This window comes from Phoenix dactylifera, chromosome 13, assembly GCF_051530095.1.
Source record: "Phoenix dactylifera cultivar Ajwa chromosome 13, Ajwa_hap1_PhDact_Kaust_v1.1, whole genome shotgun sequence".
Taxonomy (NCBI): domain Eukaryota; kingdom Viridiplantae; phylum Streptophyta; class Magnoliopsida; order Arecales; family Arecaceae; genus Phoenix; species Phoenix dactylifera.
Genome location: NC_143202.1, coordinates 12094720 through 12117201, shown reverse-complemented (window position 1 = coordinate 12117201; position 22482 = coordinate 12094720).

Genomic DNA, 22482 nt, shown 5'->3' with positions numbered 1-22482 from the left:
TTTGCTACTAGTCTAGCCTTGTTCCTTATTACAATTCTATTTTCATCAAGTTTATTTTTATATATCCATTTGATACCTATTATTGAATATTCAGAGGGTCGTTCAACAAGGTTCCATACCTTGTTTCTAATAAATTGGTTTAGTTCTTCTTGCATTGCATTTATCCAATTTACATCCTTTTCAGCTTCTTCTATGTGTTTAGGTTCAAAATGTGAGACAAAAGCTAGATGATTATTCAAGTTTCTAAGAGATGCTCTAGTCCTAACAGGTTGAGATGGATCATCTAAAATTAATTCCTTAGGATGCCCATGAGCATACCTCCAAGCCTTAGTCAGCCCATGATCCACAATAGCTCTTGGCTTGATGATGCATTTCCAATTAATTTTTGTTCATCTTCTTGTAATGTCATCTCATCAATCTTTTCTTCAAGAATTTCAGCATCATCATCAAGATCAACTCTCTTGCTAGAAGAGATATCACTAGAATCATCAAAAACAACATGTATAGATTCTTCAATAACAAGGGTTGTTTTATTAAAAACTCTATAAACTTTACTAGTTGTAGAATACCCCAAAAATATACCCTCATCAGATTTAGAATCAAATTTACCTAGGTTATCCTTTCCATTATTATGAACGAAATACCTACATCCAAAAACATGAAAATAGTTTACTTTGGGCTTTCTATTTTTCCAAAGTTCATAAGGTGTTTTCTTTATAATAGGTCTCAATAAAACTCTATTTAATATATGACATGAGGTATTAATGGCTTCTCTCCAAAAATACTTAGGGAGGTTACTTTCACATAACATGGTCCTAGCCATTTTCTCTAAGGTTCTATTCTTTCTTTCCACAACTCCATTTTGTTGTGGTGTCCTAGGTGCAGAAAAATTATGAGTTATCCCTTTTATACCACAAAATTCATCAAATAGATGATTTTCAAATTTCGTTCCATGGTGACTTCTAATAGCTATGACTGAAGCATCTCTAGCATTAGTTACTTCCTTATGAAATTTCTTAAATACTGAAAATGCTTGATCTTTATGAGCTAAAAATATGACCCAAGTATATCTAGAAAAAACGTCTACAATAACTAGACCATATTTATTTCCACCTAGACTTGTGGTTCTAGTTGGTCCGAATAGATCCATGTGTAGTAGTTCTAGAGGTCTAGAGGTAGAGACACAATTTATGGATTTAAATGAGTTTCTTGATTGTTTGCCATATTGACAAGCTTCACATATTTTATTCTTCTCAAACTTTAGTTTTGGCAAACCTATCACGGAATCTCTTTTAACTAGTTTTGATATTGTGTCCATACTTGCATGACCCAACTTACGGTGCCATAACCAACTAGTTTTAACTAGTTTTGATATTGTTGCCCAGATAGACAACCCAAGAGGGGGGGTGAATTGGGTTTTAAAATAATTATTGCAATTAAAAGGTTTGTGAATAACTAATTAATACTTTTTGTAAGTGGATTAATTAGATGCTATGTGCAGTGAATGAAATAAAAGTAAGAGACAACAAAGCAATCACAAACACAAAGAAATTTATAGTGGTTCGGGGCTATCCCTTGCTCCTACGTCCACTCCCCAAGCCTCACTTGGAAATTCACTATAACCCCTTGGATTACAGCCGGTTGTTTTACAAGCTCACAACCTAACTTGTTGTTTTACGAGATCACAACGAACTCGGTCGGTTTTCCCAGGCTCACCGACTAGAACCACACAATTATTTTTCCGGGATCATAATCAAACCCTTACACCGTTGGTTTCAACCTAGGCTCACCAACAAACCTTTACACCCTTGATTCAATCCCCTGATTGAATCAAGTAAGGAACAAATAGTTTGAACAAAAGCTAACAGAAAAATAAAGCTTCTTAACAAGCAGATATTCAGTGATATAAATAAGAGAGAAGTTAAGAGCCCTCAAACAAATTTATGAAGATGTAGAGGAGGGCTTCTCGAACTCGGGGTCTCCTCTTGAGTGTCTCGAAGACTTGATGACTGAAGGAGACTTCTTTAATGCTGGGAAGAGTTGGTTGGATGGAGTTTAATGCCCCTCTTCCTTCTTTTCCTTTGAAATCCTTTGGTAGGTGAAGATTCTTTGTTTTCTTTGAATGGAATGTCACTTCTCTACCTTGCTACAGTTCTCTGTGGCTATTTAAGCCATTCCCCATGGAAACTAGCCGTTAGACACAATCTTCTAGCCGTTCTGCACATTCTGCACATCCTGACAATGTTTTCGTTGGGATCGGAGTCGACTCGCGCGATCTGGAGTCGACTCGGCTGCAGCAGGAGTCGACTCATGCTTTTCTGGAGTCGGCTCGGCAACTGTTCTGGATTTGAATTAAAGTGCTCTTCTCGACTGGGAGTCGACTCGACTTAACCCGGAGTCGACTCCCCAAAGTCTGGAGCTGACCTGGCACTTTTGGAGACGACTCGACGTAAGAAATCCAGGGATGCATTTTTCAAGTTTGCTCACTCGAGTCGACTCGAAAATTCTGGGAGTCAACTCGGCGCTCAGAGTCCGAACTCCCGATCTTCTGTCTTTTGACTCGTGCCGTCTTGGAGTCGACTCGAACTATTTTGGAGTCGACTCGGCTCTCAGTATCCGAAAAACAGTCTTCTGTCTTTTTGGGGTAGCGCTGTCTTGGAGTCGACTCGAACTGTCTTGGAGTCGACTCGCCTCTCAGAGATGAAAATACTGTCTTCTGTCTTTTTGGGGTCGCACTGTCTTGGAGTCGACTCGAACTGTCTTGGAGTCGACTCGCCTCTCAGAGACGAAAATACTGTCTTCTGTCTTTTTGGGGTCGCGCTGTCTTGGAGTCGACTCGGACTTTGCGGGAGTCGACTCGGCTCTCAGTGTCCGAAAGTTGCTCTCTGACTTTTGCCTTATATCACACTAGGAGTCGACTCTCGCTTCCTTTGGAGTCGACCTGCCAACCATCGAAGTCGACTCGAGTTCCTCAGGAGTCGACTCGGCTCTCAGGGTCCAAAATAACTTCTCTATCTTTCTGTCTGTTCTCAGTCGGAGTCGACTCGTAATGTACAGGAGTCGACTCGAGCCTGTGCCAGTGCTTCTGATACGCTTGGAGTCGACTCGTAATCCTCCGGAGTCGACTCGAGTCTCAGACTTTGGTTCAAATTGAGTTCTTTACTTATCCAAAATGTATTGAACCAAATCTAGAGACACTTAATCATAAATTTACAAGTATTTGACTGAAACACTAGATTGAATTCATTAGTACAACATAAGATATACTCAAATGCTTTGAGCTCATCAAAATCAAATAGGGTTATAATCAATCACTCCACACTGTGCCTCTCTCAGAGACCAAAAACATATCCTTAGTCCTTCTCAAGTACTTAAGGATATTTTTCACAGCTATCCAGTGCTCCTCGTCTGGATTCGACTGATATCTGCTCGTGACACTCACAGCATATGCTATATTAGGTCGAGTATATAGCATGGCATACATGAGACTCCCTATTGCCGATGCAGAAGGGATCCTACTCATGCGCTGAATCTCTTCAAATATTTTGGGACGCATCTTCTTGTAGAGATTTATCCCATGCCTTAGGGGTAACAATCCCCTTTTAGAGTTTTTCATGCTGAACCTCTTCAGCACTTACTCTATGTACATTTTCTGTGATAAGCCAAGCATCCTCTTAGATCTATCTCTATAGACCTTAATTCCCAAAATATAAGATGCTTCACCTAGGTCTTTCATGGAAAACTTCTTAGACAGCCATAACTTGATCGATGTGAGCATGGGAATATCATTCCCAATTAGGAGTATATCATCTACGTACAATACGAGAAATACTATAGCCCTCCCACTGATCTTTTTGTACACACATGGTTTCTCTTCGTTTTTGATGAAATCAAATGATTTGATCACATCATCGAAACGAGTGTTCCAACTCCGAGATGCTTGCTTTAGTCCATAAATGGATCTTTGCAGCTTGCAGACCTTGTGATCACCATCACTGGAAGTGAAACCTTGAGGTTGTTTCATATAGATATCTTTCTCAAGATATCCATTAAGAAATACAGTTTTCACATCCATCTGCCATATCTCATAATCATGATAAGCTGCAATTGCAAGCAACGTTTGAAGATTTCAGCATGGCTACCGGTGAAAAGGTATCCTGATAGTCAATGCCTTCGCGCTGACTATAACCTTTTGCCACCAACCTTACCTTATAGGTCTCTACCTTGCCATCCGAACCCATTTTTCTTTTGTAGATCTATTTACACCCAATAAGTACAGTACCTTCAGATGGATCTACTAAGATCCATACTTGGTTGGAATGCATGGAGTCTATTTCTGACTTCATTGCATCCATCCATTTTTCGGAGTCGATGTCTAACATCGCTTCGTTGTAGGTCTTGGGATCATTACTATGATCTCTTTTTCCCATGAGGAACTCTTCCTCTATGTCCTCTGTAAGCATACCTAAGTATCTTTCAGGAGGATGGGAGATCCTACTGGATCTACGAAGTGGATGAGGTTCTTCATATATTGGCTCAATGTGAATAGGTTCACTAGGCTCAATTACTCGTTGCACTTGAGAGACTTTCTCTTCAAGCTCAATTTTCCTTCCACTGCCTCTATCAAGGATAAACTGTTTTTCCAAGAAGATGGCATGTCGGCTCACAAACACTTTGTGGTCCTCTGGGATGTAAAAATTATATCCTAATGACTCTTTAGGATATCCAATGAAACGAGCACCAATTGTCCTAGCCTCTAACTTGTCTGCCTGTTGTCGTTTGACTTGGGCCGAACATCCCCAAATCTTGAGATAACCAAGACTTGGTTTCTTACCATTCCATATATCATACGGTGTGGGAGGAACGGACTTAGAGGAAACTCTATTCAATATGTAGATAGCTGTAAGTAGGACATCTTTCCAAAAGAATAAGGGTAAGTCAGTGAAGCTCATCATGGAACTGACCATATCCAATAGGGTTCGATTCCTCCTTTCTGACACTCTGTTCAGTTGATGTGTTCCAGGAGGTGTCCATTGTGAAACTATACTATTTTGTTTGAGATTGATGACCCAAAGAATGATTTAAAGATTGATTTTGATGATCACAAAACCTTGAAGTATAAATACTAAGATTTGTGTTGCAAGAAGAAAGATAATTTGTTTTGCAAGGAACATAGCAAGTTGGAAAAATACAAGAAGGCCTCAAAAGCTCTCAAGAAAAGTTGGAAGAAAGCGACACTTTATTGACCCAAGTTTCAAGTTCAAATGATTCAAGTTAGAGGAGCAAATTTAAAGAAAGATTCAAAAGAATAGTCCTCAAGTCGACTCCTGGAAGTTTAGAGTCGACTCTGGCACTCTGGAGTTTCAAGAAATAGTGCTCGAGTCGACTCCGATACTCTACGAGTCGACTCCGACTGAGAACAAACAAAAAGACAGAGAGTTGATTTTCAGCGCTACAGTGCTCGAGTCGACTCCTACTACAGCGCTACAGTGCGGAGTCGACTCCCAGCTACAGTGCCGACAGACTACTATTCACAAGTCGACTTTTGTTTCAGCCGAGTCGACTCCTACTTCAGCCGAGTCGACTCCAGCACGCTGGGAGGCATAACGGCTAGTTTTTTCTTGATTCCAACGGCTCTATTTTTGTCTCTAACGGCTAGATTTTTATTTCCATGCCATCTAAAGCTATAAAATCAAGAGAAGAGCTAGGGGAGAAGGGATGGAAGTGGGAGAGAACATTTAGGAAAGAGATTTCAAAGAGATTACAAGGGAAATCTCCCAAAAGCACAAAAGGGCCATTCAAAGTAAAAGAGAGAGAAGAAGAACATCCAAGTGAATCCCAAAGCTTCCTCTCCAACTGTATGCTGCCTCGGTGATCCTCTACTTCGTGCAAGTAAAGAAGAAGCCGAGTTCCTTCATCTACAAATTTGTTTGAGGGCTTCTTCTCTTTACTTTACTTGTTTATATTTGCTATATTTGCTTGTTTGAGAAGCTTGTATTTGATTTAAACTCTTGTTCTAATATCTTGTAACTTGATTCAATCAAGGGATTGAATGAAGGGGTTAAGGTTTGTTGGTGAGCCAAAGGGAAAACCAACGTTGTAAGGTTGTGGTTGGTGAGTCTTTGGGAAAACCAACTGGGTTGATTGTGAACCCGAAAAACAATCGTTGTAAGGTTGTGGTTGGTGAGCCTTTGGGAAAACCAACTGGGTTTGATTGTGAACTCGGAAAAACAATCGGTTGGTTCTAGTCGGTGAGCCTGTGAAAACCGACTGAGTTCGTTGTGATCTCGCAAAACAACAAGTTGGGTTGTGAGCTTATAAAACAACCGGCTGTAATCTGAGGGATTATAGTAAAATTCCCAAGAGGTCTTGGGGAGTGGATGTAGGTGCTGGGGTGCACCGAACCACTATACATCTTTGTGTTTGTGATGCCTTATCTCGTGTATTTCATGCCTTACATTCATACTTGATTATGTAATATCTCTAGCTTTGTTTTCTATAGAGTTATAAGTGATTGTTTAGAATTTGCTTAGCTTCCTCTCCATTCTTATCATACACATAGATTAAAATTGATCATACAACTATAAGTTAATTTTAGATCAATTGCACCCTAAAGCCATAGTATAATTGCTCTAGCTTAATTTTTCACTACTTTACTTGTAATTGCCTAGAGCTTAAGTAAATAACATCTTATCATTCCGCTGCATTCAATTCAAAGTAAAAATTAGGGAACATAATTTTTAGAGAACCCAATTCACCCCCCCTCTTGGGTTGTCACCTTGGGCAACAAGTGGTATCAGAGCAGGTGCTTTTCTATTAATTATAGTCTTAACCGACTAGAGCTAAAGATCATGACATATTATTTGCCGAGGGACTTTCCATAAACAGACCTCCACTGTTTGATGGAACTTACTATATTCAATGGAAAGCTAGAATGAAAATTTTTGTTCAATCACAAAACTATAAAATATGGAATATCATTATAAATGGCCCTCACACACTCCCTCAAGCTGTTAATGAAAAAGACCTAGCACAATTAAATGCTAATGCTATGAACATATTATATTGTGCTATTCAAGAAACGAAATTTAATGAAATTTCTGCATGCTTATCTGCTAAGGAGATTTGGGATACTTTAAAAAATATTTATGATAAATCTCAGATTAGCTCACATATACTTCAATTGCATACTAACAATGAGACTGCAGAATCTTCCACATTAGCCGAGTCGACTCCCAGTTTGTCCGAGTCGACTCCTAGAGAAGAACAGTCTGAAAGGCAGAGACTCAGTCTTGAAGATCCTGTGAACGAGTCGACTCCAAGTATTTCAGAGTCGACTCCCAAGTTAGCCGAGTCGACTCCAACAAGGCCCGAGTCGACTCCGAGGCAGAATAGTTCAAAAGACAGAGAATCATTCTTTAGGCCTCTGAGAACGAGACGTCTCCCGAAGATCTCGAGTCAACTCGAGGAAGAAAAAACAACAGAAAAATTCAAAAGCTTCCTAACGACAAAGAAGAAAAGAAAGCAAGAAGAAAGGAAGAAAGAGATAAAAAGAAAGAAAATCTTGACTAAAGAAAAGTCAAGCAAGAAATTGAAAGCTAGAAGCAACAATGAACTACAAGAGGTAACTAACTTATGTTTTATGGCACTAGAAGATAAAGTAGAATCTGAATCTAATTTTACACCAAATGAATTTCATGAAGAATATTCTTATGATGAATTATTAAATGCTTTTCATGATTTGTATGGTGAATGTAGAAAATTAGCTATCAAAAATAAAAAACATAAAATGCTAAATCTTGAAATATTAAAAGAAAGAAATTCTATTGCTGAAATATATGACAAACTAAATTCTGAAAATGAAAGCTTAAGGTTAAATTTAGAACAATTGATTCAGAAAAATCAGAATTTAATTAAAGAAAATCAAAACTTAAGTGAAGAAATTAACCAATTGAAGTCTTTTATTAACAAATTTACTGTAAGTTCAGAAAGATTAAAAATGATGTTTGAAAGCCAACATGCTGATTTTGATAAATCAAAATTTGGCTTAACTCCTTCACTTAGCAATGAATCCCTAAAGAAAAAGGTTTTAAATTCGTCAAGCAAATCATCAAAAAGGATAACGTATTTCAAACATCAAAAGAATGGACATAACAACCTTACCTATAGTTCTAGTACAATTAAATCAAATGGTAAAGTTATTACTATTAAACAGATTTGGATTCCAAAAGGAACCATATGTCCTAACTCTCAAGGATCCAAGCAAGCTTGGGTACCCAAAATGAAAATATGAGGATGTAGATGAAGGTGTGCCAAGATACCCATGAAACAAATAGAACTTTCATACAAATGGGTGTTCTAGATACACGTTAAAGAGTGAAACTTAAAATATAATCAAGAAAAGTAATTAAAATAGAAGAAATGAATTCAAGTCCTTCATCTTTCTATACTTTTCTATATTGAGGGATACTTTGTTAATGATTAATCAATTTCCTTAAATTATCTTTTTGAGTCCTCTATATGCTTGATTGAGAGTTCTTATCCAAGGCATTATCTTCTATTGATCATAGACATAAGAATATGTACTTAATATGCTCTTAAAAAATTATGCATTATAAATACTAATATTAAAGAATTTTTTTTTGGCATATAAAATTAACTTATGATAGTATGGACTTAATTTCAAAAGACTTTGTCATTGGTTTACTTAGACTATCTTCTGCAAGGTCAAAGTTTGCTATGCATATTAACTAAGGAAACAAACAAAAACCAATTTCTAAATCTAAAGATGTTGTTTCCAACACTAAGTTTTCAAAAGCTTACATTGGCTTTGTTCTTGGCACTTAAATTGAAATATTTTCTGCATTGGCACAAACTCACAAAAAGGGATCAAATGAAAAAGGTTTGCAAACTATGAAAGTAAAAGAAGTATCATGGCATAGTTTTGAAAATTAATTTCTTATTAAGTTGTGCACAGAAAATAATATTGAATACAATTGTTTCTGCACCAAGAACACTATAAGTAAAATAGGATTAATAGAATCCTTGAAGAAATAAAAAAAAAGACAATGTTGTATGATCGTCATCTACTTAAATGATTTTTTTTAAAAGCTATCATCATTGCTTGTCATATATATGGTTTCTATTAGATCTATTTTTGATGAAAACTCCATTTGATCTTCTGAAAAATAGAAAATGATCTATTGCATATCTTTCATATTTTTCAGTAGTTTATGTTATGCTTGATATGGTCTTTTGAAAATAATGTCAAATCTGATAAAGATATTTCTATCCTTGGATATCATTCATCAAGCAATGCATATAGAACATTCAATGAAAAGATTCGAGTTGTAGAAATATCAATTCATTTTATTCTTTATGAGACTAATGATTTATTATCAAGATACTAAAATTAAATTATATATGTATATGGTTAATCTTTTACATATAACAATCTGAAAACTTGTTAATAATTAGAACCAAATTGAGTTTTTCAGAAATGCACTTAGTGAAGAAAATTGATGACTACTAAAAGACTAAATCAAGAAAAGATGAAATAGATCTTGATGAAACTCTTGCATGATTAGAAGTAAAGATCACCATTATCATTTGCTTGCTTTATGAGCTTTATATTTTGTCAAATGAATGTGTAGAATGCACTCCTATGTGGTTATTTCATTAAAAAAAAGGATCTATGTAAAATAACCACCTTATTTGAAAACACTCATTACAAATATGATAAAGCAATATATGATTTGGAACAAGCATCAAAAGCATGATATAAAAGCTTGAGTAACTTTTTGATAAAAAGTAATAAATCTATACATTAAAAAGAAGAATTTGTGATATCTTGCTTGCTCAAAGCATACATTGATGGCATCCTTTTTGGTTCTACTAATGAAGATTTATATGGATATTTTACTAAGCTCATGCAAAGTGAGTTTGAAATATGTATAATGAATGAATTAACATTTTTTCTTGAACTCCAAATTAAGACAAACAAGAAAGGAGATCTTCATTGACCAAAATTAGTCCACAAGAAAACTCTTATAGAAGATTGGCATGAAGAAGGTATGTCTATGACCCCATCTTGTAGAATTTGAAAAGGATGAGCAAAGTAGATCTATTGTTTTAAAGCTGTATTGAAGCATGATAGAATAAGTATTTTATCATACAGCTAGTAGACCAGATTGTATGCTCATTATGTGCCCTTGTGCAAGACTTCAATCTAACTTTAATGAATCATATTTTATTGATAACAAATAAATCATAATCTGAATTTTGATAGAAACAACTGTTTAAGATAAGTTGATTAAGACTTAGCTAGCGTGTCTTATTGATAATTATCTTAAGCAAATAAAATCTAAACTAAATTGATTTTGAAAATAAGAAATTGATTTGACCTTGATGAATCTTTCATTGCCTCACATGCTTGTCCTTGAACCATCTTGGTTAATGAAACTATCTCTTTAGTTCAAGTGATATGTGCTTGCTTATATTTAGGCAATCTCTTGAGTAAAGTGACTCAACATTCAACTATTGTCATATCTTATATTGAGTCATCTAGTTAAAAATATGTTGGATGAATGGTTTGTATCTTGAAGAAACTAATGATTTTCTTTCAAGAAAGAAAAGGAGTTTGTTAATAATGCAGGATCCTTGAGCAAGAAAATGAGAGATTTCAACTTGAAGGACACCTCCACATAAGATACAATAAACATTCACATGCAAACAAGAGAGAGGACCTTCTTCAGCCAAAAGTTCACACATAAGAAATCTAGTTTGACTTGAAGAATATAGAATGAATAAGTAATTTTAGATACCTCTCTCATAAATTAGCTGAGCAAAATCAATAACTTAAATCTTATTGTGGCATGGTTAAAATCTTTAATTATTAATTTCTTGATATCATGTCTATATATGTATTAATTGACTTATGCTTTTAGAAATTGATTCATGGTTTGCTCAAACTAAAATGTTCCTTTGCCTATATCATAACCATGAAATACACAAGTATATGCTTAAAATGCTGATTTAAATTGACTTGTGAGAAGCTATGAATTCTTGAGCATAATGAAAATGTTGTTTGCATGATATACATCTATATGATACATAAGATTATTTCTTTATTCTGCTCTTTCATGTAAATTACTTGAGAATAACAAAGAGAGAGAGAGAGAGATAAAGAAAAGAAAATGGATATTATTCAAGAGAAGTAAAATCTAAGTGAAGGCAAATACTCCAATCTTAAGGAAAAGCAAAACAAGCATAATATATTCGGCACATTTGTGAGACTTGTGTGAGCATTCTTTTGAAAGGGATAAAATCCGTAATTAATTCCACTTAAACAGGGAGAGTTTGAAGTGAACATTTTAACCTTTCTATATTGCTCATCATAGGGATGGTGCCAATGGGGAGGCTAGTGGTAGTACCCGGCACTATTTGACCCAACTATTCGGTGTAGGGTATATTAGGGACGGCACAAGAGGGAGGCTAGTGGTAGTACCTCGTGCCCCTTCCAACTCCACCGGATAGGGAGCAAATAGAGTATAAAGCATAAGAAAGTGAAAATGAAAGACAAAGTAAATGAAAGTATATAAGAAGAATCAAGTCAAATTTTTAATCACTTGAAAACATACTTTAAGAATAAAATCAGTGCAAGATTATATTTAAATAGGAGGAGTTTATTTGAAAAGAATTGATTTTGATCATTAACATGCTTGTTCTTAATATTTTAATGCATGACTTAACACATAATATATTTTGCATGTGGCATGATGTTTTGAATTATGGATTCTCAATATTTTGTAATGCTCCATACTTGGATAATTTGATTGAATGTTTGAAATACTATATGAAGTTATTTTATGGTATTATTGAAAAGAAATTTTAGATTTGTCATTCACAATCATCTTTGAAATCTGAAAGTTGAATAAATTTGTAAAAAGGAGAAGAGAAGTATATCTCTATTTAGGCAAAATGAATTGATTTTGTTTTATCTTTCAACTTGCCTAACTTTGGTATATAATGTTCTAATTCATACCAAAACTCAACATAAATACAAATATTCTGAATATGCTGTTATATGTTTGAGATATGTGTTTTCAATCGTAATGATTTAAGATGAGCTACAATGTGGAAGATACATATCTCAAATTATGATTTTGAAAGCCTCTATTGAAAATCTTTATGAAATTCAGCATCTGATTTTGTATAAAAGCTTAAACTCAATATGATTTCTAAATAAAAACTATAGTTTAAGAAAAATAGAATAATTCTGATGCCTTGATTGTTTGCCTCGATACGCATCTGAAACATATCATTTCTTATCTTTAAAGTGTACTAATATTGGTCTAAATGATGTGTCTTTCGATGATCTTGATTGCAAACAAATATTTTTAAATATATTATTTTATTTTGATATTGAAAAGATTTATTGTGCTTCATGTATACATTGCTGAAAAACTATGATTAAGAAATTGAGTTCTATAAATATATATACCTCAATGATCATCTATATGTTTTTCTCTCCTACATTCTTAAAGACTTTCATCAAAATATATATATTTTTTTAAAAAAGAGTGAATGATTTTAAGTCTAGAAACATTTCAGCTCACTCAAATGATTTTTAAAAGAAAGAAAATGTAAATACTTTTTAAAAAAATTGAGCTTCAAATGAATCATTTTCTGATTAATATTTCTACACATTTTTTCAAATATTTAGAGGAAGCATAACTTGTTCTTAAAGGATTAAAAAGAGTGATTGCTATAAATTTTGAATAAATCTAGATCACTCTACATTCTTGATATCATAGAATTTCTATTTTTATTTACGCTTATCATTAAAATCTAAAATTCAACAAAAAGAAAAGAACGATTAAAGAAGAATGCATCTTTTGAGGGGGAGCTTTAGATATTCAATCTAAATGCAAAAGGCTACATCCATTTGATGAATATCTTGAATGTTTTATGGATTGATTTTGATGAACCTCCTTATATTGCGTGACTTGCTTTAGTTACATAATAAGTTTATATCTTAAGATGAGTTCTATAAAGATTGTCTTATCTCAAACCTTGAGTCTTATGAAAATATGCTGAAACTTATAGAAAATATATTTTCGAGATTCACAATTTTATTGAACATTATCTTCAAATTCTAAACTCTTAAATAGAACGATCAATTAAGGAGGAGAAAGAAAATTTTAGAAGGAAAGATCATATGGAACTTAATCGCATAAATCCATAACTAAAGGAGAGAGAAAGAATACTAAATGAAAAGTGATCCTAATACTCTCCAATATGTATCATCTGAAATTTAATCTGAAAATCTTTACGATACACCTTGAGGCTTGTTATTTGGTTAGTATATCTTATGCATCAATCATGAACCAGATTGCAATTCAAATAGTTGATCTTAAGAGCCTCTAATTTAATGAAAAAGAGGGGGAATAATGTGTTGAATTTTCTTGAGTATCTCTTAGAGAACCTATTTTGAAATTTACTAATGAGTTCTTATTGGCTTGTTCTTTAGAACTTCAATTTTTGTGCCAATTCATTATTATATGTACCAAAATGTGCTTCTTTTTAACGGAATAAAGTCTTTAAAAGAGCTTTAAAAGAACTTTTAAAGCTTTGCATTTTATGTATGCTCTAAGATATATCATAAATTTCATGAATTCATATTTTGATATGTATGCCACAATATTTTTTTTCATGAAAGAACTTGGAAGCCATTAAAAATTTATGATCCAACATGATCCAACATGAAGTCATTATTATTAGTTCAATTGCTCTCATGTTGCTAAAATACTTAATATATTGGGGAAAAGATCTTAAATGAACAAGCTTTCATACTTATTATTAAAGAAGGGTTAGATTTCCGTTCGTGCTTTCTTTGAATATCATTCTTGGTACTTCTTGAATTAACTTGAGAAAGATTCCACCTACACTTGATTTGAAAACTATCTTTGGAACAACATTCGATGTGTTCTCATTATATGATTCATATTCTTGCAATAATTTGACATGCAAATCAGAGTTCAAAAAGAAAAAGAAATATTTGAGTATTCTTATCTTTGTGCTTAATGTCTCACTATCTTTTTGATGTTGTCAAAAAGGGGGAGAAATATCTAAGTATATGCTCATAATGCTTTATTTGTTGATTATATTAAGTTGATTAAATCTAAAGCATTATCATGAAGTATATTTTAAAGATATATATTGAAAGTGAATCCTAGGTTCTTCGGTGTTAAGCATGCTGATTTTTTTTTTTTAAAAAAAAAAACCATGGCTGAACCTGATCGGGTTGCCTATGTACCCCTTCATAAGGGGGATCAAGCCATACGTAGTTCTTTTTAAGTTTTAAAATGCAGCGGAAAAATCGAATCAAACAATTTAATTCATGCATGCTTACAAGATCAAATCTAGAAATCAGCACCTTAAGAACACATAGGATTATGCCGAAATCGTTTAAACAATTATGCTAAAACTTTCATGCATGATTAACTATCAGATCTGAAACTTAAGAACTCTATTCCGATTAATCTCCGAATATCCATCGAATGGATTCTGGAGATAACTCCGTGAGGAGCCCCAAAAGAGGGTAAAACCTCGGAAAATCAGACCTAGACCCTGACTCTAAAATGAAATATTGATGTGGGATTAATACCTTTTATGATGGAAGAAACTTATGGATCTGATCCTTGACTTCGCAGCCACGCACACGAATGGCCTCTATGAGAAGTACACGCGAAGCCCTAGGTAGATCGTCTTCCGTGGGAGTGCTAGCTCGCGCAGGAACGCAGCAATGGCTGAAGCTTTCTCCTTCTAAACACTCAACCTTTGATTGTTCTTCAAGGAGATGGAGGATGGACATGAGGAAGAAGGAGAAGAAGGGATGGAGGCCCTCAGGGTATTTTTTCAGAATTTTTTGAAACCTCTAAATATGGTATATATTGAACCCAAGGCATGGGGGTCTTTTATAGCCAAAAGACCCCCCCACGTATCACACCTAATTTAGCCAACTAATTTGGCTGATAAAATCCCCAAAAAATTCTGGTGGTTTGCCAGCTAAGAGGAGATAAACATATCCAAATTTCGTGCATTTTGGATCCCTAAAAGATAGGAATTCATGGATCTAAAGTTCAGCCGCAGACCACCCTATTTCATGCGCCATGCAATCCCTACAAATTAGGAAATTCATCTAAATCTTTCTAAAAAGATTTAAGGTGCCATTTTTATAGGAAATATAGTCCCACGCCTCCTCTCTTCTCACACCAATTTTTGGCCAAAAATAAAGAGGATAGGCATAGAATATATTGGGGATAAATTAAGGTGTCATTCTTCTCCAAGAAGATAAGGATGGGTTCCTAAAATTTAGGGATTCTTCTCCTTATCCAATTCTGATTATTTGGACTCATAATCCTCATCAAATAAGGTCTTCTAATTGATTTGGATCAAGCCCAATCCAATTGGGTCAAGTCCCATCAATTGGGTCAAGCTCAATCTACTTGGGTTGAACCCAATCCAATTAGGTCAAACCCTGGTGCAGCCCAAATTGAATCCTATTCAATTTGGCTCAACCTAAGCCCAATTACTCAATCAAATTGAGTTCATTAGCAATCTAATTGCTAAATAATCCTCCAATAATTCAATAATTATTTTAATGCAACTTTTGCTTAGGATAATTTGTCAATCGAATTGACCAAATTATCCCTGAATGATTCTTAATCATCAATCAGCCATTTGATCAACCTAAAAACTTCTATGCGTGTGACCTCATAGGTTCGAACCTAAGCCGGTAGTATAGGAACGTCTTCCTATACTAATCGATGTGACCATCTAGCAATGGTACCCGACGTCCGGATAGGCCAAACATATGCGAAGCAAATATTCTGGAACCCTGGACTATGGTTACTGTATAATTCAATCCCTTTGACTCCTAATGCCAGGATGACTTAGAGCTCACTATCAACCCTATAATTAGTACATCCATTATGTGATTAACTTTAGATATCCCGTGACTCCTCACTGGGATTATCCTGGCCAAGGTTTTGCTAAATTAATCACAAAATATTATTTCCTGTTTCCAGGAGGGGTCAATTCCATCTTAACTCACAACTGACTCCGCAAGTACTTGACTGCACCCAGTGACCTTCCGTCACTGAATTAGAAATTCAGGTAGTCCGGTACCAAAGTACAGTGAGTTGCTTGCTAGTCACAGGTTGCGGTCTCAGGTCAGAGGGCCAAACTTATACCCATATCCACTCGGAATATCTCTCGACAGTAGAGCATTCCGGAATTGGTCACGTTCAGTGAAATGTACTCCTACACTTCACCTGTATGGCATACCAGTGTCTCCACACTCCTTGGTTAAGAGGACAATCAATGTATATGTCACACAACGACCTAATCTTGATAATGTTGTCGTCCTAGTAACAACATATCATTTGGTCGCGAACAAGTTTAAGGACTCAAAGATAAATCCTCCTTTATCATAACATAAGTCCTAAGGACTTCATCATATAAGAGTTCATTTGAAGATGAAATGATGAATAATGCCACATAATACTTTATTAATTTGTCAATTCATTTACAAAATTCAATCATCAATATGCTGACGATTGACATTTAGGATACAATTTCCAACATATATTTTCTACTTCAAACAACTTAGCTATGCATTACTTCTAGAACACAATATATTTTATATTGCATATACTCTAAGTTTTGTCATCATCAAAAAGGGGAAGACTGATGACCCAAAGATTGATTTAAAGATTGATTTTGATGATCACAAAATCTTAAAGTATAAATACTAAGATTTGTGTTGTAAGAAGAAAGATAATTTGTTTTGCAAGGAACATAGCAAGTTGGAAAAATACAAGAAGGCCTCAAAAGCTCTCAAGAAAAGTTGGAAGAAAGCGACACTTTATTGACCCAAGTTTCAAGTTCAAATGATTCAAGTTAGAGGAGCAAATTCAAAGAAAGATTCAAAAGAATAGTCCTCAAGTCGACTCCTGGAAGTTTAGAGTCGACTCTGGCACTCTGGAGTTTCAAGAAATAGTGCTCGAGTCGACTCCGATACTCTACGAGTCGACTCCGACTGAGAACAAACAAAAGACAGAGAGTTAATTTTCAGCGCTACAGTGCTCGAGTCGACTCCTACTACAGCGCTACAGTGCGGAGTCGACTCCCAGCTACAGTGCCGACAGACTACTATTTACAAGTCGACTTTTGTTTCAGCCGAGTCGACTCCTACTTCAGCCGAGTCGACTCCAGCACGCTGGGAGGCATAACGGCTAGTTTTTTCTTGATTCCAATGGCTCTATTTTTGTCTCTAACGGCTAGATTTTTGTTTCCACGCCATCTAAAGCTATAAAATCAAGAGGAGAGCTAGGGGAGAAGTGATGGAAGTGGGAGAGAACATTTAGGGAAGAGATTTCAAAGAGATTACAAGAGAAATCTCCCAAAAGCACAAAAGGGCCATTCAAAGTAAAAGAGAGAGAAGAAGAATATCCAAGTGAATCCCAAAGCTTCCTCTCCAACTGTGTGCTGCCTCGGTGATCCTCTACTTCGTGCAAGTAAAGAAGAAGCTGAGTTCCTTCATCTACAAATTTGTTTGAGGGCTTCTTCTCTTTACTTTACTTGTTTATATTTGCTATATTTGCTTGTTTGAGAAGTTTGTATTTGATTTAAACTCTTGTTCTAATATCTTGTAACTTGATTCAATCAAGGGATTGAATCAAGGGGTTAAGGTTTGTTGGTGAGCCAAAGGGAAAACCAACGTTGTAAGGTTGTAGTTGGTGAGCCTTTGGGAAAACCAACTGGGTTGATTGTGAACCCGAAAAACAATCATTGTAAGGTTGTGGTTGGTGAGCCTTTGGGAAACCCACTGGGTTTGATTGTGAACCCGGAAAAATAATCGGTTGGTTCTAGTCGGTGAGCCTGTGAAAACCGACCGAGTTCGTTGTGATCTCGCAAAACAACAAGTTGGGTTGTGAGCTTGTAAAACAACCGGCTGTAATCTGAGGGATTATAGTGAAATTCTCAAGAGGTCTTGGGGAGTGGATGTAGGTGCTGGGGTGCACCGAACCACTATACATCTTTGTGTTTGTGATGTCTTATCTCGTGTATTTCATGCCTTACATTCGTACTTGATTATGTAATATCTCTAGCGTTGTTTTCTATAGAGTTATAAGTGGTTGTTAAGAATTTGCTTAGCTTCCTCTCCATTCTTATCATACACATAGATTAAAATTGATCATACAACTATAAGTTAATTTTAGATCAATTGCACCCTAAAGCCATAGTATAATTGCTCTAGCTTAATTTTCCACTACTTTACTTGTAATTGCCTAGAGCTTAAGTAAATAACATCTTATCATTCCGCTGCATTCAATTCAAAGTAAAAATTAGGGAACATAATTTTTAGAAAACCCAATTCACCCCCCCTCTTGGGTTGTCACCTTGGGCAACAGAGATAATCGCGAAACTCTCCACTAAGGTATTCTCCTCCTCGATCTGATCGAAGAATCTTAATGAGTTTTTCTGTCTATTTTTCTACTTCAAATCTGAATTCTTTGAATCTTTCAAATGCTTTAGATTTATGTCTCATAAAATGGACATAATCATACTATGAGAAATCATCGATAAAAGTAATAAAGTAGAAAAATTGACCCCTAGCCTGCACATCGAATGGGCCACACATATCAGTGTGTACTAGGGCAAGTATTTCAGCGGACCTCTCCCCATGTCCTACAAAGGATAATTTGGCCATTTTTTCTTAAAGGCAGGATTCACAAATCGGATATGACTCAGAAATCAATAAACTCAAAAGCCCATGTTTCTCCAATTTGTTAATTCTGTCTTCTCCTATATGACCAAGTCTGAGGTGCCACAAATACTTTTGATTTATCTCATTTCTAGATCTTTTAGATCCTATGGTACTCACTGTATGCTCAGATACGTTCACAGATACATCCATATGTAAGTGATGTTGGCATCTCTCATATGCCATGAAAATTTCGAAATAATTTTCAGATTGCAGTGGAAAAACATATGCGGGATCCGTTCATCGCATGAACGTATTTTAAAAATCTTTCGTTTGTAGATAGATTAGAATTAAATTATTTTAAACCATTTTAAAATCATTAAGAAGATCAGATCTTCACCTTGTGCGGATAGATGGTCTCCGCAAATCTGATATACGTGGATTTATAGAAGGTTCGATGGAAGCCGCACATGCGTCCGGCCTCTACGGGTATCCACACGAGGTAGTGAATCGATTGAAGCCTTTGGATCTCCCCGGAGTGCTAGCTCCCTTGCAGAGATGGCTTTAGATGGCTGATATCCTCCCTTTTGAATCAACCTTTGATTGCCTTGAGAGGAGGAAGAAGAAGGAAAGATCTAGGAAGAAGAAACAAAGGCTCTTCGCAGCCTTTTACTTTCCCTTGCGCTAAAACCAAAAGAAGAGAGGGAGGAGGCCATGCCTTGATCTCCTTTTTCCCTTGTTCCTTGCGGCTGAAGAGAGGAAGAAGAGAGGGATATTTGCTGCCATGAACCACTAGAAATTTGCATGAATAGAAGGGCCAAAACCCCTCTCCTTTTAATGCCATAATAGATAAGGATGAGCTCCTACTTTTTAGGAGCTCATCATTATCATATTATTTTCCAAGAGAGGAGGGGCGTAGCCCCTCCTTTTCATCTCATGCAAGCAAGGGAGGGGCATGGGCCCCTCCCTCTTCTCCCTTCTATTCTCACACCCCACTTAATCACATTAAGTGGGGTGGGTTTAGCCACATTCATAGGGACTCAATCCTTTTCTAAAAAGGATTAGATGAACCCAATTCAATTCCACCAAATCCTAATCCAGTTAGGATTTAATTGAACCATGACTCTATTGAACTCTTCAATCCTAATCCAATTAGGAGTCATGAAATTAATTAGATTAAATTTAAAATTAATTAGGACTTAAGAAAATCCTAATCTAATCAGGATTTGTTCAAATTTTAATCCTAAGACAATTAGGACTTTAGAAATCCTATTCCAAGTAGGACTATAATTTAATTTGAAATCCTAATCCAATTAGAACTTCATGAATCCCACTCCAAGTAGGATTCATAATCAAGTCCAATTAATTAAATCTAATTAATTAAATTAAATTGCAATCCGATTGCAATTATTCCTTCTTCTAACCACTAACTCTTAGCAGATTTTCATTTATTAATTTAATTGATTATTCGTGATTCCTAATCACATTCAACCATCGGATCGGTCATTATCTCTAATGTGTGTGACCCCATAGGTTCTATTCTGACTGGTAGTGAGATATATTGCGATCTCTATCACAATATCATTGAAAACTCTTTTCAATGGGTTGAAACAATTTCAACTCAACTCGCTAGGGATCATCGACCATCAAGATGATCCCTGTGAGTCTCACCATCCACCAGTGACACCTAGCAGTATGTAGTGGCTACCCAGCAGAATAGAATGATGAACCTCTAGGTACAGTTATCGTATGATACAGTCCTTCTATCGTGGATCCCTACAGACCAGAGGTCATGGATAACTCGTCAAATCCCGTCGTCTGTCATATGTCTAGATTTATTTGACTTGAGTTCGATAGTGAAAAACTCTTTCTCCACATTATATTACTGCCCTGGCCAAGGTCTTAGAACTCAGCCTAATAAATCACATAAGATCACTTCTCTTCTATCAAGGTCGATAGATTCCATGTAAGTGCATTCCCTACTCCTACAGTGAACCTACTGCAGCCAATCTACACAACAAGAATCCATATGACTAGAGACCATGTATATGTGCAGTCAAACTACAATAACCTCACTGTGAATAGCTGAAGAACCGCAAGTCAAAGGACCAGTCACACTACTGCAACATCAAGCAAGTCACTGACGAGTGGATAGACATCCAAGTGACTTCTTGTCTTGGTCACGCTCCGTACCCTTGTTCTCTAACAAGCACCTGCACTATCACTTCAGTGTCCCTACACTGTGGACTCGAGTCTCGTCCATCCATAAGGAAAGCGATCTGTGCACTGATCGGATCGATCACCATCCTCGTGATGATCCATTGATCAGGAGCATTTAGAAATTAATCACCAATGATACATGGCTCAAATTCTCAACTCTTGAGAATATGTATCATCATCTTATTGATTTCTTGGACGATTTATAGACACATAAACAATATGAATGAAAAGATACCCATTTATTATTCAATAATAATAAAGTCAAGTATAAATTTATGTCCCAGAATTAATAATGTGTCCGCCAAATTGGCTTCTAGGGCATACATCTAACAATCTTTCACTTGCACTAAAGCCAATCAGACATATATCTAAGTCCCATCTTCTCAAGGTGGGCTTCAGTCTTCTACTGATTTAACTACTTAGTGAGCGGATCCGCCACGTTGTCCATAGAGTCTACTCTCTGCACCGCGACATATTTCTTTTCGAGGTAGTCGCGTATGAGGTGAAAGCGCCGCTCTATGTGCTTGGACTTCTGATAAGACCTAGGCTCCTTAGCAAGAGCTATGGTGCCATTATTATCGCAGTAGAGTGTGATGGCATCTGATGGCATTATATCTAGCTCTGCAATGAATTTCTTAAACCAAAAGGCTTTCTTTGCAGCTTCAGAGGTAGCGATATACTCAGCTTCCATGGTAGAATCAGCAATGATCGGTTGTTTGGAACTCTTCCAATTTATCGTACCACCATTGCACAAGAACACATATCCAGATGTAGACTTTCTATCATCAATATCAGTCATGAAATCTGAATCTGTGTATCCTTCTACCTTTAACACTGATGATTCTCCAAAAACCAAGAACACAAATCTTTAGTTCTTCTCAAGTACTTAAGAATGTTCTTCACAGCTGTCCAGTGCTCTTCGCTTGGATTCGACTGATATCTGCTAGTGAGACTCACAGCAAGGGCTATATCAGGTCGTGTACACAACATGGCATACATGAGGCTCCCTATTGTCGAAGCATAAGGGATCTTGCTCATACGTTGTATCTCTTCAGATGTGTTGGGGCACATCTTCTTGAAGAGATGAATCCCATGCCTAAGGGGTAATAGACCCCTTTTAGAGTTTTCCATACTGAACCTCTTCAGTACCTCCTCTATGTACATCTTCTGTGATAGGCCATGCATCCTTTTAGATCTATCTCTATAGACCTTGTCAGAATCAAGCGCTACCATTACACCAAAATCCGCAGGTGTTAGTGAAGGCGCAACTTTATTTCCTTAAACTAGCGTAGGGGCCCATAGCGCCACGAGTCGACTCCGACCAAGCCTCGCCCAACTCCGGACTCCGACAGGGTCTCGCCAGTGGGTTCAGGGACCCCCTAGTGGTATAACCCACCCTACTCCTCCAGCGCATCCACGTTGGCAGGCGGCAGGACTGACTCGGCCCTCGAGGCCTCCGCCAACGTTGACTCGGCCCCTCAGGCCTCCGC